The sequence below is a fragment of the Rattus rattus genome, chromosome 3, assembly GCF_011064425.1.
Source record: "Rattus rattus isolate New Zealand chromosome 3, Rrattus_CSIRO_v1, whole genome shotgun sequence".
NCBI classification, from domain to species: Eukaryota; Metazoa; Chordata; class Mammalia; order Rodentia; family Muridae; genus Rattus; species Rattus rattus.
Window position 1 is genome coordinate 6,212,123 of NC_046156.1, and position 17,033 is coordinate 6,229,155.

Consider the following 17,033-nt stretch of genomic DNA (forward strand, 5'->3'; position numbering starts at 1 on the left):
TGTCTAGAAACCATTCAGCCATTTTACCAACTCTGGAAGCCATCACACCCTACTGTTAATAGTAAATGGAAGTTACATTATGTAAGACAACCAGTGAAGTCATGAGTGCTTTAATTCACTCTGGACCTCTCTCCCACTCCAGGGAGGATAGACCTAACATTGTACCCCTTCAGTCTCATGATAATTAACTAGAGATAAATCCCCAGAAAGCTATTGGAGCACCATCCCTCACTGAAAGAAGTCACTTATAGGCAGTAATTTATAAAACTTTTAGAGCTTGAGGGAAAAAGTCAATATTTATTTTACTGTCTCCTAGTACAGGACAAGACACTGAAGTCTTTCTCACTGGTTATTTGCTAGTGGTCAGATGCATCAGAAAGACAGCTTGAGTTTGGTTTTGTAATAAATATGGGATATTTATAGTATCCTAAAATTAACCAGGACAGATATTATTTAGATTCTAAGAACAGATGAGATTGGATATGTTGTAGATGCTTTGCCCATAGATTAAATATGGAATGCCTATAAGGACTGAGGTGCTATTGATATAATTTGTTTGGGACCATAAATAAAATCTATTCTGCTGTCAATTAGTTGTTTACTCTATGAAAATATCACATATAGAAACCAATAAAAATAAACACTTAGTTAAGTATGGTCTCAGCACTCCAGCAGCTAAGGCAGGAGAGTTTTCAAGAATTCAAGGCAAGCCTTGGTCAGAAGTTGAGACCTTGATTCAAACTAAAACAAAGACAAAACCAAGCACTATCCCATGAGAGTTATAAGTATGTAAACAGAACAAAACCCCAGCCTTGTCGGTAGAGTATGGATCACAATGGAGGAGCACATGTCACTTTCAAAGGCACCTGTAGAAAAAGGAATTAAAAAGAGCAAGTAATTGGACTGCATGCAGGATGTTGGGGCTACGGTGGAGTTACTTTAAAGACACCCTCATTTGGAGCTGACATTTGACTTTATCTTTAAAGAAGTCATGGAAGTAAGCTACAGACAAATTCCATGGCTCTATCTTTGCTGTTCTTCAGCACATGGATCTATATACAGATACATGGGAAGAAATCAAGGTAATAATAAGGAAAGCAAAAAGGTAATTAGGAAAACAGAGGCATGGGTAGTCCAGTCATCTCATGAACACATCTTCCTGAATTTTGACAACAACTGTTCCTTGTGTAGTGGTCACAACAGAAATGATGAAAGATCATTCAATTTTTCTGACTTTCACAAAGACTAATGGCTTACAAGAAGTTATTTTTAAAAATCATATAAACGATGTATTGTCTGCTAATCAATATGTGGAAATCAATGATCCCATGATGTCTCATGAAATTTGAGGGATGTAAGCTCCTCTGAGTTCTTTAAATGAGAAAGTTTGAATTACACGGATCAATAGACAACGATCCACACTGCCCTTTCTGGCAGGCAGTCTGGCTGGGCAGGAGGAAACACCCAAGAAAGAATGAGGTTCTGTGGGTGCTGGGTGGAATCACTTTCCCCTTTCAAACCCACAAAATGCTTAGCTCATCTGTCTCTTGGGATATATCTTCTATTTGACTTGAAGTCAATTTTGGATTTGACTTTTGGCTGATACCACACAGACTGCTCTTTTAGAACAAGACTAAACCCCTGAACTACTCTTTCCCTGTCCATCGGCCAGGAAACATGCATATTCAGATATATAAATATCAACCTCATTTAGCATTTCTAAATGTTTCAGATCTAACAGATAATCCTTGTGAATTGTTCAAAATACATAATAGTAAATGTGTTGCACATTGAGAGCCCTTAACTCCCCCTCCACTCATTACCTCTACACCTTCCCTACACAAAACCTTGCATTTGACTGCTTTCTCGGCTATTCTGTCAGCATTTCTGCATGAAAACATATACAAATAAGTGCCTTAAACTTATATTTACTCCAGAAATTAAACAAAGATAAATAGCTTGTATGCTATTCTAATCCTGACTTTCCCCTCATCGTTTTAAATGTGTCATTTTATAACAGGTGCCAAAGAGTTATAGCCTACAGAGTTATGCAGCATTGTGGTTATATCTGTCACCATAAGTTGCTACTGTTAATAATTGTACATTCCGGAACTGATGAGCTTTCTCAGTGCTACAGGGCTTTCTCAGTTTCCATCTAGCCTGAGGTCTAGCCTCAGACTGCCTGATAACGACAATCATAGTTTTGTTCTTTGAGGTAGTTGGAGCACTAAGATGAGCTCCCAGCCCTTTCCCTTATAGAAAGCCCTGGCTTCTATGTATAAGATAACATTCCACTCGTGAAATATTACTCCTCTCCTTGTGTTACTTCACACAGCACCATTGGCTCTAACAAAGGGATTCTGCACTTAACAGGCACTGGACCATACTTGTCAAAAAACATTCAAACAGGAGAAGGCCTTCCATGACTATTTTGGAAGATAACAAGGAACATAGATGAATTTTAATTGCTTGAAGCTCAGAGCCTTCAGGAAAATAGTCATTTCAGAATATACATACAAAAAAAAAAACTGCCATCAACCAGAAGGAGCTTGACTGAGGACCTCAGATATTAGATGAAAATAGAGCCTAGCTAACATGCAGATTTCAATCTATGACATCCCGGTAGTCACCCCACAGCTAGACTTTACATATAGAAATGGTGACAAAACAACCTTGGTCATTCTAAGCCACTACATTTGTGTGGTTATTTCTTTTTCTTCAAAGTTTATTTGCTGGTAGTGTGGGGGTGAAGATATTTTTGGTGTTCTTTCTTGCTTAATACTTTTTCTTACAAACTTTTTCAAATCAGCTTTTATAATTTTAGGAAAACAAAATATGTGGTATGAATGAATTAGCACCAAGACAACTGTTGCATTTTGTTATTTTGGGCACTCATAACTCAAGAGCTTGTTAATTCATTCTAGTTTTTTTTTTTTGGTGTGTGTGTGTGTGTGTGTGTGTGTGTGTGTGTGTGTGTGTACAGAACCCATGAGTGTATATTCTGAGAGCATTTGGCATTTTAATTTTTATCACTTAGCATGTGTTCTTTTCTAAGAAGAGGTGTCCACACCACGCAAAGAGGGCACATGCTGTATATTTCTAAGTTCTTGCTTTCAGTCTTAGATATGTTATTTTAAATCTACTTTGAATAAAAGTTCTCAAATGCTTTGTCCCCCAAACCTCCCCCAATTCTAGCTCTAATGAAAAGTAAGGGAGAAAAGACAAAGGGTTGTAGACCCTTTTAGAAGTAATTCTTTGGGGCAATTTAAATCTTCCTTTGTCAGGATACCAGCAGTCCAGTTCAGTAGTGTCAGGATAGCAAACATGAGTCAGCATCAATGTCATGATTCAGCAGAAACCACCAGGCCTCCACCAAATGGGCATGAGTCAGCAGGAGTGATCAGGACCAGCCAGGACCCCAGGAGAAGTTCTCTACTGTGCTCTCTCAAGGAAGTGAAGATCAGCAAATATGAAGACATGAGACTAATGAAGCATTACAAAGCTAGCTATGCAAGAGCACCATCACTGTCCATTGAGTCCTATTTATAGCCTTTCCAAACATCACATGTCATCTCACAGGTCTTGCCTCAGCAAAATATCATGTGAGGGGGCCTCACTGTGTGAGTCTATATCACCTGACATATCCCCTTCATTGGCACATGTTCTTTGTTATGTGGGCATGTGAGGAGCATGAAATAGAGGACAAAGGTCAAAGTAGAAAGTTCTTTCCCATCCCTGCTTGCATCAACCCTACTTTCTAGACAGATTACCTCTTTAGTTTGTGCCCCCACCAGTGGGGACCCAGTTATTTGTGGGGGTCGAGGAGGACCCATACGTGCGGGAGAATGGGCTGGTCCCCAAAAAGTTTGTCTGACCTTGTGATCCAGCTACTCCCTTTTTATAAGGACACAGTGAAAGTGAAAGTAATTTCACTATCTCATTTATAACTTTCTGGACATGGGTGACTAGCACTTTTTGACTTATGCACATATGTGTCTTACACAGTGTGTAGGTGCCTTTGGTGGTCAGAAAAGGGTGCCACATACCCTGAATCTGGAGTTACAGGTAACTAAACCTCCACAAATGGGTTTTGGGAAAGCAAACTGCGCAGGAACAATTCATGCTTTGCCTGCTGAACCATCTCTGCAGCCCTGTCCCCTTTCCATATAGACTTAACGCTAATAGAAACAAGGAGGCTGATTGTAAAATCTTCCCTGTTTTATCAGTTTTTGTGGTTTTATCTAAACACAAAACATGCACACAAGCCATTTGTACATTTTCTTCTCTGTGTAGTCTGGCGTTGGGATTGGTAACTCTGATGGCCAGCTGTGCTGCTCTTTCTCTGATGGTTTTTCTCAAAGGACACATTGGGAGCAATCTCAGCACAGTAAGATTTGTTGCACATCAGCAGCACTTCCAGCTCCTTGACATTGTGGACCAGAAACTTCCAGAAGCTGCTAGGCAGCATGGGCTTGGTTTTCTTGTTGCTCCCATAACCTATGTTGGGAATCAGGATCTGATTGAATCTTCTCCACACACTGTTGTCAAAGCCTCTGGGTTTCTACCAGTTTCGCTTAATTTTCACATATCAGTCTTACTGGTGCCTGATGAACTTCTTGGTCTTCTTTTTGATGCTCTTTGGCTTCACCAGAGGCAGAAGGGCAGCCATGATGCCACAATACAGATGGCAGCCACCTCAGAGGCAGCAGTGAGGAAGAAGGAAGGGGCAGTGGACTGTAAAACCTTTCTAACTCTTTTCTTATAACTAAAATATCTCAACGCTAAATTTTCCCAGACTCAGATATTTTACAACTCTTAAATAATACATTCAGCTCAAGAATATAGAAGGCAATGTTTCTCAAAGGTGAAGGGGAGGGGGCGGTAACTTCAAATTGTAGATGATCAAGAAACATGAACATTAAAAAGAATGAGAAGATAGAAATCATTTTATGAGTCCTTTAGAACTCGATGAGTTTTACTTGTCAAGTAGTCGTTTGTTGGAGTGAATTAAGATATTATATTGCTTTTACAAAGAAAATGAACAAACAATGTTGTGTGTGTTCTCTGAATGTTCTGTGTGAGTCTGAGAACAGAGATGGCAGAGGGGTTGACTTAGTAAATGACGCTGGTTTATGTCACAGTGCAAGACTAAAAATAAGCTTTCTATCCTTTTTATTTTGCATGTGTCTTTCTTTTATTGAATTTTTATTTACATTTCAAATGTTATCCCCATTCCAGGTTTCCTCTCCAGAAACCCACTGTCCCATCTCCACTCCCCCTGCTTCTATGAGTGTGTTCCCCCACTCACCTACCTACCCCTTCCCACCTCTACCCTTTGCATTCCCCTACACTGGGGCATTGAGCCTTGACATGGCCAAGGGCCTGCCTCCCATCTCAACAAGGCCATACTCTGCTACATATGCACCTGGAGCCATGGGTCCCTCCATGTGTATTCTTTGGTTGGTGGTTTAGTTCCTGGGAGCTCCGGGTAGTCTGGTTGGTTGATATCGTTGTTCTTCCTAAGGGGTTGCAAACCCCTTCACCTCCTTCAGTACTTTCTCTAAACTTCCTATTCAGACCTGGAAAACCATAGTGATTATAGTACAAGTCAAAAGGAACCTTGTGGTAGCTCTGGCTCCCTGAACAAGATTTGTATGTGATCAAGGCGGTGAACATCCCAGTGGATGGGGGAGTATCTTAGGAGACTCCAACCTTAGCTGAGAAATAGTAGGGACTAAAGGCAGCTAGAGGAGGTAGAATCAGTTTTCTTTGGGGTGCATCCTCCCGGAAGTTGGGTTCTAGCACATGATTCTACACATATACAGGATGGCTGCATTTGGACTCAGTCGGTTAAAAGAAAAACAAATCAAAAGCAAAAGAGCAGAGGATATGAAGCTCGGAGGGATATAAGAAGAGGTGTAGGAGAAGTTAGAGAGAATGAATATAATCAAAATATAATGTGTACATATTCTATTCTCAAAGATAGATTAATAAAATAAAAATTGGAAGGAATATACTCTAAGAGAAACAGCCTTCTGTCCTAATGGTATACTAAACTGTCAACCCTATCTGGTTCACAGTTAATGTAAGTCTAAAGAGTGGCTGAGGAACTGATAGAAAAAAGTGAGCTTGTAGAAGCCTGAAGTCATAGAACACAAAACTCACTGACATTGTCTAATCAAGCTAGACATAGCAGCACCATCACCAGTCTGTGCCTTCCCTTTACCTGCTTCATGAGAAATATCCACTCCTCACAATTTTATTAATCTTGGCCACAGTGTGGGCATTGTTCTGAAGAAGCCCTCTGTGAGGAAGCATGCAGGCCATCTCTGGAAGCCCTTCACCTTTCTACACTCCAGCTGGTAACATTTGCCTTCACTATAGATGCTTCTAATGGTTTAGAGTCTCTCTGAAATGTTAAATGATACAATCTTCTTAGGTGATATTTTTAAATTTTTCAAAATCACTTTATAAAACGAACCCTGGGGAATCATAAGTTCATAGGGTCCAACCTAAGATGATTTAAATAGAACAGAGTCCCAAGGCAATTGAGAAACCAATAATGCCCAAGACACCTCCTGCACCCCATTAGAGGCAGCCACATATGGGATTTTATGTTCTTACTTGGAAGAACATTTGAAGCAATGAGCATAGGACTAAAAGTATAATCCCTACTTTGAAAAAAAAATAAGACTATGCACGTTTCTCTTGGGTCTTTTAAAACTGAGCAATTTGTGTGCCTTATTTAATATTAAGATGAAGGTGCTAATTTTCTCTTGTATTCAAAAAATAGAAAATAACCTTTCTTTTCATAGTTTACAGTCACATGTATCTATTTATTCGAAAGAAAATGAGTCATAATAAGACGCATAACAGAGGGCACGAAGAATCACCCAGTCTTGGGGAAAATCTCTCTGGCCCCCTACACGTGTCTGAGCTTGACTCCTTGTCTCAGACATGAGAAACCCAGAATATGGTCCTCCACAGTTTCTGAGGTTCACATGAGGGACAGATGCAAAGCACATAGTTCTTAGACCAGTAAAGGCCCCTACAGGTTATTCTTACTCCTCCCACAGATTCTCAAGCTCTATCACATAGCAACTAGAAAGGGAAAGAAAGCATTTGGAGGGTCGGACATTGTCCGATTCTTGTTTACTCCCATCCTTATACGTCTGAAATTACAGAAGGATGTCCAAGATCTTGGCCAAACTCCTCCCAGATAATCCTCTTTGTAGAGAAAGATATTAACTTTTTTTACTGTACAAATAACTATGATGATCATGATATAAAAGAAAATGTTATCTCTCAGTTTCTGTGGATTACACACCAAAATATATGAATCTGCCTTCCCCTGGGGTGTGTCCAGAATACAACTGAGTTGGGGACAAATTAGCATTTTCATCTCTAGACCCAGTGCCTCTCACACATTACTAGAATAATCCAGTCTCCTAAACTTGTATGATTGGGACCAGCACTTCCTGTGGGCTGGAGATGACTGGCAGCTGCTCACAGCCACTGTCATCCCACAGTCCTAGTCCAAATTACATCAGCACTAGACACCATTTCTGCTTCGGTTGTAACTGTATAACACAGGCTGAGTACTCATAAAGAATAATGCTTTAGTCAGCTCAATTACTAAGGCTTGGAATTCAAGATGACTTGGGATCTAACTGGCAAAACACCCTCACTGGTATAAGTATCCTCAGATTCCAAGGCTGTACAAGACATAAATGACAGCACTGTGTACTCTAGCTCAAGCTCCTGTTTTTTGTTAGGAACCCACAGTCCCACGGGGTTAGAGTTTCACTAACGTCTAATTTTCCTATTCACAATGTACAAAAACTTAGAAAATAAATCAACAGCTTCCAATTTATGAAACATATATTTTAAAATCCCATTCAATACTTTTTTTTTAATGTGAAACTAATACAGGAACATGAGATGGTGTTTGTCAGACCCTCCTGGGTCCCATGCAGTGTTTAACCCCAGCTGAAGCCCTGCTGATGCATGTAGAAGCCTTTTGTTCCTAACAAAGGAACGTCCTGGCCCTGTAATGACACAACTGGGTGGTACATCTGGGTGATAATCTGTTCCTGTCTTTTGTTCTTCGATCTTTGTTCCTGAGGGCTTAAGTTTTCCCACTGTGCTTCCTGGAATTTTCCACCTGGTGAATTTGGGGTATATATTTAGTGAATAAAGCACAAGATTTGGCATTTTCTCTTAAAACAAATGACCTGAGTATGTTTTTTTTTTTTTCTTAAGCCCCACAGGTTTACGCCCAGCTCTCAAGATCTTATGCTCACCAAGATAAGGAAGGTGAAGAATTTTCTGATGGGGTCATCCTGGAAAGCCAGCTGTTGAAGAAGGAGGGACATATTGGGTAAGTAAACAGCAAAAAGGAAAATGTTCACACCATAGGGAATGCAAGTTCTACTTTACAGCTAACACATAAGATAGTTGCTTTACTCGAACAGCAGAGAATGGGGATAAAGGTAAAAAAGCTAAGGAATTTATTAAAACCTTAGAAAAGACTAGTCCCTGACTTGTTACCGCATCGGGAGGTTTTGGAAAGGCCTCAGGAGGCAGGATACAGAACTGCCTCGGGAATTGAAAGCATGACCAAAGAAAAATAAAGATTTGGGCTAGCATGAGTAAAACTTGTTAAAAAAAAAAAGGTACAAGGTAATGGTAAAATGTTTTCATGTATGTGTTCTTTTAGAATTATGTTAAAATCTAGAGAAGCAGAGTCAATTCTCATAGATGCTTTTAGTCTTTGAACCTTGCCTAGAGACAGTTTACACCCTAGACATGAGAGAGAATGTGTTTGAGAAAAAACGGCCCTCCTGGACTCTCTGCGGATGCTTTGGAGAAAGAGAAGGAAAATAAGCTTAAGCTTTTTTGGAGCTCTCCTAAGATCACAAGGAAGTTGGGAGATGTCCTACCTCCTTGCTGGCTCCTATTGGAGAAATGCTGGTTCTGGGTTCCATAGATAGGATATTTGGGTCCCTTTGGTGGAACACCATCTAGTTCTTTCATTCTGTGTCTATTGTCCATGCTTGGTGCACCAAGCTGTCCATGTCTGTCAGTTTATGTCTGTGGTCTTTGTTTCTCATTGCTTGAATGTTTTATGTTTCATGTTCAAAAGAAAAAATGTTCTGCCCATCGTTCACGCCTTGATTTTTAACTCATTTCAAAAAAGGAACAAATAAATAAAAAACAGTTTCAATCCGTCTTTGGAGCCCTGCTCCTGTAGCTAGGAACCTAGGTCAGTGGAGAGCTCCCCAGGGCCCGAGTGTCTGCACCAGCTGATCTTAAAGGCACCAGTAACTTCTCAGCTTCTATGGTAAGGGAGCTGATGGCTCTTTCTCTTAGAAAAAACATACTCATACTTGGGTCATTTGTGCTAAGAGAGAATATCAAATCTTTTGTTTTATTCACTGAATATATACGCCAAGTTCAACACGTGGAAATTTCCATGAAGCACAGTGGGAAAACAGGCTTAAGCCCTCAGGAACAAAGACCAAAGAACAAAAGACAGGAACGGATTATCACCCAGGTTTACCACTTAGGTGTGTTGCTACAGGGCCAGAGCGGGCATGCCTTTCTTAGGAACAAAAGGCTTCAACATTCATCAGCAGAGCTTCAGCTGGGGTAAAACACTTCAGAGGACCCAGGAGGGTCAGACATGGGTTGGTGTCTATATGCAAGAGAGGGCAGGCACAAGATAAGGCAAGGCCTGCCTATGATTCAGCAGTGAAAAAGAATGGGGGGCAGAGAATTTTGGAGATGTAACAGAGTATGAGAGAGGAAGGAAAGGAAGATAGAGGAAAAGAAGATGGAGGAAGAGAAAGACAACCCGGATCTCTGTGGCTTTAAATAGCCACAGGTAGCTATGAATATCTTATAAGGGATATAGGTGGGCAGTTTATATCACTATCAATTGGCTCTGAGTTTATTGTGCAGACATTTTGTGAGGTAAGAGTTTACTAATATAAATCTGATTGATAAACTAAAAGCCTCTAGAGTTTTGATTTTGCTGGTTTACTAGGAATTGTGACTATAACCACAGGGGCTGGATGGCTGTATGGGACTAGCATGGCAGCGACCCACCAAGGGCACTTAGTGAGTCGGGTGGAAACATTTCAGGAGCTCTGGGCCAGAGAGTCTGCCAAGATGAAAATACCCTAAAGGTGCCATGTGGCCCACCAGTACCAGCGCTAACATGAGATGGTGATCGGTTTGTTGTTGTTGCTGTTGTTTGTTTATTTGTTTGTTTGCTTGCTTGTTTTATTTTTTATGTTTCCCAATACACAGGAATAATTATGCTCAAGCAATTTTGACATTCCATAAGACAAGTCCTACTATGTTTTAGGATCGAGGAACAACCTTCTATGACGTTAGCACCTGGTCCGCATTGACACACCATCGTAGGGTCACCTTTCACCTTTATGAAAGAAAAAACATGTCTGTAGCTGAGTGGTTATAACAGTCTGCTTCCTGCCTTCAGAAGAGACAAACCCCATGATTTCATCAGTCTCTGTTCCTCTGGATCAAACCAGGCAGGCATCCGTCTGAGAGTTCTTCACACTTCATGTTGAGATTATATCATTCTGTCTTTTTTCTGAGGTAATTATTGAAAACCCATAAGTCACGCCTACTCTATAGAACCCTCTGCACATTTGAGTAACTGTCTTCCTGAGAAATTAGTAAAATGTCCAGTGTGAGCCTTGCATTTCTTCAGAGCCCCCTTTCCTGGTAGTCACACTCCTACGTTAGACTCTTTTATGGGTTGGATGAGCTGAGAATTTTCAAAATCGCACAAAGCTAATTCCTTTTCACTTCGTGGATGGTCTTTCAAATTTCTATATGGAGCAAAGATTTCTTCTAGTTTATTATTTACTTAAAAGAAGAATTCAGCCAAAAGACACAGCACTTGAGCAGGATTTATTTCAAGAGGCAAATTGAATGGAAGTAGTAATCCAGAATGGAACAGGATAGCCTATAAATGGGGAAAAGACAAGTGGGTTCTACTCTTTGAACACTTTAGAAGTAAGGGTTTTTAAATAAGTGCTTATGGAATGATAGAATACTGACTGGACCAAGGACACTATTCCCTTTTATATCATGTTGGGCAGCATCTTCAATTTGAAACATTTCTTCTTAATGATTCTCTTGACCAGCCCATAGTATATTATGGAGGGGAGGATTTTACAAGCCACAATACAAATCCTGCTATAATGTAGAGGATACAGACCTTACTTTAGAGCTTATGTATGGTAGCTGGGACACTGAGTCAGCTTCTGATACATCAGAAAGAGCTAAAGTGAAGGTTCAAGAATATTAAAATTCAAAGCAGCATTCTGTGTTAGGAGACACGGAAACCATGTATGACTACAGTTCCCTTGGTCAAATTTTATCGTAGGTCTAGTGAACTGGCCATATGGATTAGCCAATATAAATAGCAGAATTTATTAATCTAAGGCATAGGGATTGCCTGAGTTCCTAAACATTTAGTTCTCAGTGATTGGGGCTGAGCATTGTACATAGTTGTAAGAGAGAGTCTATCTAGAAAGGCAAGATTGAAGCATTCAAGGATCAGACACTGATGAAGGGATGAACGGCCTTCATAGCCAGACATGGGAAGAGAGGAGAAGAAAGAAAAATAAGAGGTGAGAGAGAGGGAATGAGACAGAGACAGGATAAGACAGATAGAGACAGACACTGACAGACACAAACAGAAAGTGACCAACACAGAGAAACAGAGAGAACAAGGATAAAAAGCACAGAGTTTATAAGTATATTCTACACTTTTCTCACGGCCATTCTGAGCTACTTCAAGCTTGTAGCATAGAGTATCATATCAGAGAGGGAAAGCATGGCCAAGAGATTCAGTTCACCTCACATCAGGGAGACAAATCTGTTTATCCCATCGTGATTAATATTAAGGTTTAGAAGAACAAGGGACCATATGCACTCATAGCAATGTGGCTATTACTAGTCACCACCTCAAATTAATAGATTAGCCCTTGGTTAGTTTAAAACTCTCATAGACAAAATTACTCTTGTTGATCAGACCCATCGGTTGGACCAAGCTCTTCACTCTAGAACATTTTGGAGGTACATATCATATACACATAATGACATCTCACCACAGCACTCATATATATTTATTCTGTATTTTTTAAGTTTTTATTGATGAACACTTATGAGCTCTTATGATTAGCAATTATAAGCACTTGGACACTTACTAGGGTTTTTTTTAGCATCTTAATAACTGAGCAGTTGACTACAATTAATCTCTTTTTCCTTTTTTGTTTGTATGTTTGTTTCTTTCTTTTTATCTTCTACCTTCCTTCCTTTGTTCCTTCCTTCATTTCTTTCTAGATAACAACTGGTACTTTGATTAGGTGACTTTGATACTCCCAACCACTCAAGTTAGTATCTGTCATGAGCCCTTCTGGTAGTTGAGACTACACCTGCCCTTTATTCAACACCTTACTGTTTAATTATTTTATCCCCAATCACTAAAGTATTCTGTCTGATTTTTAAATCATTTGACTTGGGAATACTTCTTTTAGTTATTTTACAAGGTTTAAAGTGCTAACGTTACTAATGCTTGGAATTTGTTTAATTTAGTTTTAAATACTTTAAAATGTTTTATACAATGAAAATCATCTTATCTTTCTTTCTCTTTCTATTTGTATCTCACCAGTATTTGGAAAGTCTTATATCTGAATGTTAATTTTGTGTACAGTTATGCTGAGAACTGTTTTCAATTGTTGAATTCTGTTGAAAACTGTAAAAATTATGACATTTCATATAAATTATTACTACTAAAGCTCCTCTTTTATCAGAAACTGTCCCTCAGATTCTATGAATGTAACTGCTTTTGGGTTATGAGGCTACATCTTTCTCAACAGTGATTGGAGCCTCCTTACAGGAGGCATCTGAGAAATGAGCACTCTTCCTCCAATGTTACAATCTTCCTGTTTGTATACTGCAGACCATTGGAAGACTAAAAGGTATGAAATAGGTATGGTGTCACACGTGTTTATTTGCAGAACTCAGAGGGCACAGAGAGTTGAATCTCTTTGAGTTTCATCTTCTTTGAGTCGAATCTTCTTTGAGTTTGAGTTCTTTGAGTTCTCTATGTAGCCTCGCCTACATAGAAAGTTCCATGTTGACTGGGTCGTATAGCAAGCCCTTGTCTAACAACAACAGCAAAGCAACAGCAGCAGCCACAGCTGCAGCAGCAGCAGCAGCAGCAGCAGCAGCAGCAGCAGCAGCAGCAGCAACAGCAGCAGCAAGGCAACGTATTTCTCTTTCATGAACAGTTTTCACACCATTGAGTGTGACATTTTCCCATCAGAAGTTTACAATCCAACCAGGTATTTACCTTGTATACTTTTTCTTTTCTGCACATCCATTCTTTACTGCTCTCTCCTTGGAGTACACTTGACATACTATCTACATATGAACACTCATCACAAGTTCTAGCTCCATATGACCCAACCCAAGACCCCTTGCATTTTTCTAAATATTGATCAATCAGTATAATATGCATTCAACACTTTTGCATTTGTTGATTATTCCTTAGTGCTGTTGTAAAGGATTTTAAGGTTATTTTATCATGCTAAAAAGATTCTAATTGAAACTTTATTCTAATTCCATTAAACTTACAAGTTTAGACAGACAAACTTATTCAGCCTTCTCATGCAGAAATATGGTGCTCAGCTTCATTAACTCAAGCCATCTTTTATTTCCCTCAGTAAAATAGCTCATGCATTCCTTATTAAAGCTATCACTGCATGTTTCACATTGGAAGTTACTGTGGTATTTTTAAATTATCATTATTGTCTATTCCATGGTTTTCTGTTGTTTCTGTGGAAGTGATAGGCATTTGACTTTATGTATGATTGCAAGGGTGTAATTATGAGGAAGAGCACTATATTTTCAGGTGATGTGAGACAAATAGTTTTTTTTTTTAGCATCTTGAGAATAAGGAATCCAAAGTGAATAGAAAGCAGATGGAAATAAAACCAAGATCAATGCATAAGAGTGCTATAATGTCTTTGAAAAAAGAAAATGTGAAGCAAACAAAAGATGGTACTACATGGATCATGAGCTGAACAGGCATGGAAACTGTCTTCTGATGTGCAAAACAAACAAAGGTCAATATGTTAGATGGTTCTATAAAAGATGAGGTCAAGGAGGGGCTGGAAGTCCTATGCTTCTTTGTTAACCACTAACTGGCCTTTGTTATATACAATAGCAACTTTCTGAGAGCCAGTATTTCTACCAATAATTTTATAACACTTAATGTTATTGTATTGCATTTTAGAGCCATGAAATCATAAATTGTTGGAGATTTTCCCTCAAGTCTTGTTTAGATGCCCATAGATAGCTAGTAGACAGTGATTGGTCATTTAGTCATTGCATCTGTAAGTTGACTCCAATGGCCCTACTACCCCTACGACCACTACTACTTGTACTAGACATAGCATAAAATGTGGTAACAAACTTCCCTGTGTCTGTCTTGATTTTAAACTTACTCTGATCTTATATTCATCTCCAATATATGTATTGGTTACTGATGTATAAAACAACTTTTATTATGGTATCATGTGCTTAAAATTCTTTAGTGCCTCTCCTTACTGCACAGGGATTTTGTTGTTGTTGTTGGTGGTGGTGGTAGTGGTGTGTGTGTGTGTGTGAGTGTGTGTGTGTATGTGTGTGTGTGTTCTTTTGTTTTTTGGTTTGTTTTTTGGATTCTTATAGCTCATGGTGGCCTCTAACTTACTCTCTAGCAGAAGATGGCCTTGAATTTCTAATCTTGCTGTGCCTACTTTCTCAGATCTGGAATTACAGGTTAATGGCACTATGACCTCATTAATCCAGACCAGGAAATCAAGTCCAAATTTTGTGTAAGCTAGCCAAGTCCTCTACAAATTAACTGGTGTGGGAGGGCTTAGCCCACTGCAGGTCAGGGTACTCTAGAGCAGATAACTTTGAGTTGTATAATAAAGCAGGCTGAGAAATACAACCAAGGTACCAAGTAGTGTTTCTCCATGGCATCTGTTTCAGTGTCTGAATTCGTATTCCTGCCTTGACTTCTTTGTCTGAAATCTTCATATGATGGAGTGCAATACTGACATGTACATGAACTAAACACCCCTTTGCCATACAGTTTTGAGCATGGTGTTTTGTCACAGCACTAACAACTAGATCGGTGGCCAACAGGATAATCTGCCAAATGTCAGAACCAACCACTTTTGTCCTCTCTACTATTTTCAAACACAAGGGTCATCACAGGAGTGCTGGTAAGACAAAAAAGGTCACTTTTCTACTTAAAGCATTTCTTCCCACTTTTATACTATAGCTGTCCTGGGCTGATTTTGTTGTCTCCTCCGTGTTTCAAAGTACACTCTACACTCTCATTTAAGATAATTGATCTCATTTTAACACGTTTATTTCTGCCTGACTGCCTCTCTGGGTAGCTTGTGAATGACTGCGGGAGCTGAGGTTGTGTTCTTCCTTGTCTTACAGTACTTGGTTGTCGGAAGTAGTCTAACTACAAAGCAGTGAGAGAGGGAGAAAACTGTTACAAATTAGTGACAGTGCCTGTAGAAAACTTCAGAATGTGGGACTCTTAGTCTAGTATTGTCTACAATCACTATATTAGTTTCCAAGCAACTGTTAATTTCTAAATTGAAGGCCTGACTTCTTAAACATTTAATGAATTTTTCAAGATGAAAATGATAAAGTTAAATGTGTCTTGTTTTCAGCCTGCCTAATCTGGATTATGCTGAAGCATTTTGCTTCAAATTCTACATGCTATAACCAGATTGTGAGTGAAGAGGAGAAACTAATGAGGCACCACAGTGCATAGAAGAAAGAGATAGTAGAATGTTGGGAAAATAGCTGGTACCCATCCATACCAAGTCCTGCTTGACTGCCTCTTCCTTCCTCTGAGTCCCTTCCTTCCTGCCCATGAAACCACAGGCCCTTTACAAGCAGATGGATAGAACATTTTGTTCTAAGATTGGGTCTTAACAGTTTCCCTTTGCCACAGTTTAAATTCACAAGGTTTTTACTTTATTATCATATTAAATTAGCCAGTTAAGCATCATGCTTCTAGGAAGACAGAGCAATTCACCTTTATAAACTCATATATACATATATATTTGTACATCTGAAATGTAACAGTTCACAGCACTTTTATTCATGATAGCTAGGAACTGGAAACAACTTAGATGTCTTTCAACTGAAGAATGGATAAAGGAAATGTGGTAGATCTACTCAATGGAATGCTACTCAGCTATGAAAAGCAGAGATAGCATGAAGTTTGGAAGCAAATGGATGGAACTTGAAAGTATTATTCTGAGTGAAGTAACCTAGACCCCAAAGTAAATGAATGGTATGTACTCACTTATAAGAGTATATTAGCCATAAAATGCAGGATACTCACACTACATTCCACAGACCCAAAGCAGCTAAACAAGAAAGAAGACACAAGCAAGGATGCTCGAATTAAACTTAGAAGAGGGAGAATATAATTGTCATAGGAGGCAGATGGAGGGAGGGAAATGGGTGGAAGAGAGGATGGGGAGGAGAATGGGGTGGAATTTAGGATCTGGTGTGGGGAGAATCAAGGAAGACTGCCAGTCAGCCATGAGAATAAATAGAAATCTGCAGCTGTAGGGGGGTAGGGGATTAGAGGTATGTGAAGGATGTGCCAGAGACTTTCAAGAATCAATATAGGTGACCTTAGCTGAGACTCATAGCAATGGGGATATAGAACCTGAAGAGGCCACCTCCTGTAGCCATGCAGAAACTCCAGTGGCATGATAGGAACACCAACACACCCACAAAATATTCATCCAAGATTAATCCTGTCACAAGAAATGCAGGGAAAGAGGATGGAGCAGAAACAGGAGAAATATCCAAGCAATAACCAACCCAACTTGAGACCTTCTCCATGGGCAAGTATCAATCCCTGACTCTGTTATTCTTACAGACAGGAGATCAGCATG

General features: G+C 39.5%; 1 pseudogene; it reads right to left on the reverse strand.

The window, feature by feature from the left end:
- Positions 1–830: 830 nt before the first annotated feature.
- LOC116895210 lies at positions 831–4,669 on the reverse strand (annotated as a pseudogene).
- Between the last annotated feature and the right edge of the window lie 12,364 nt (positions 4,670–17,033).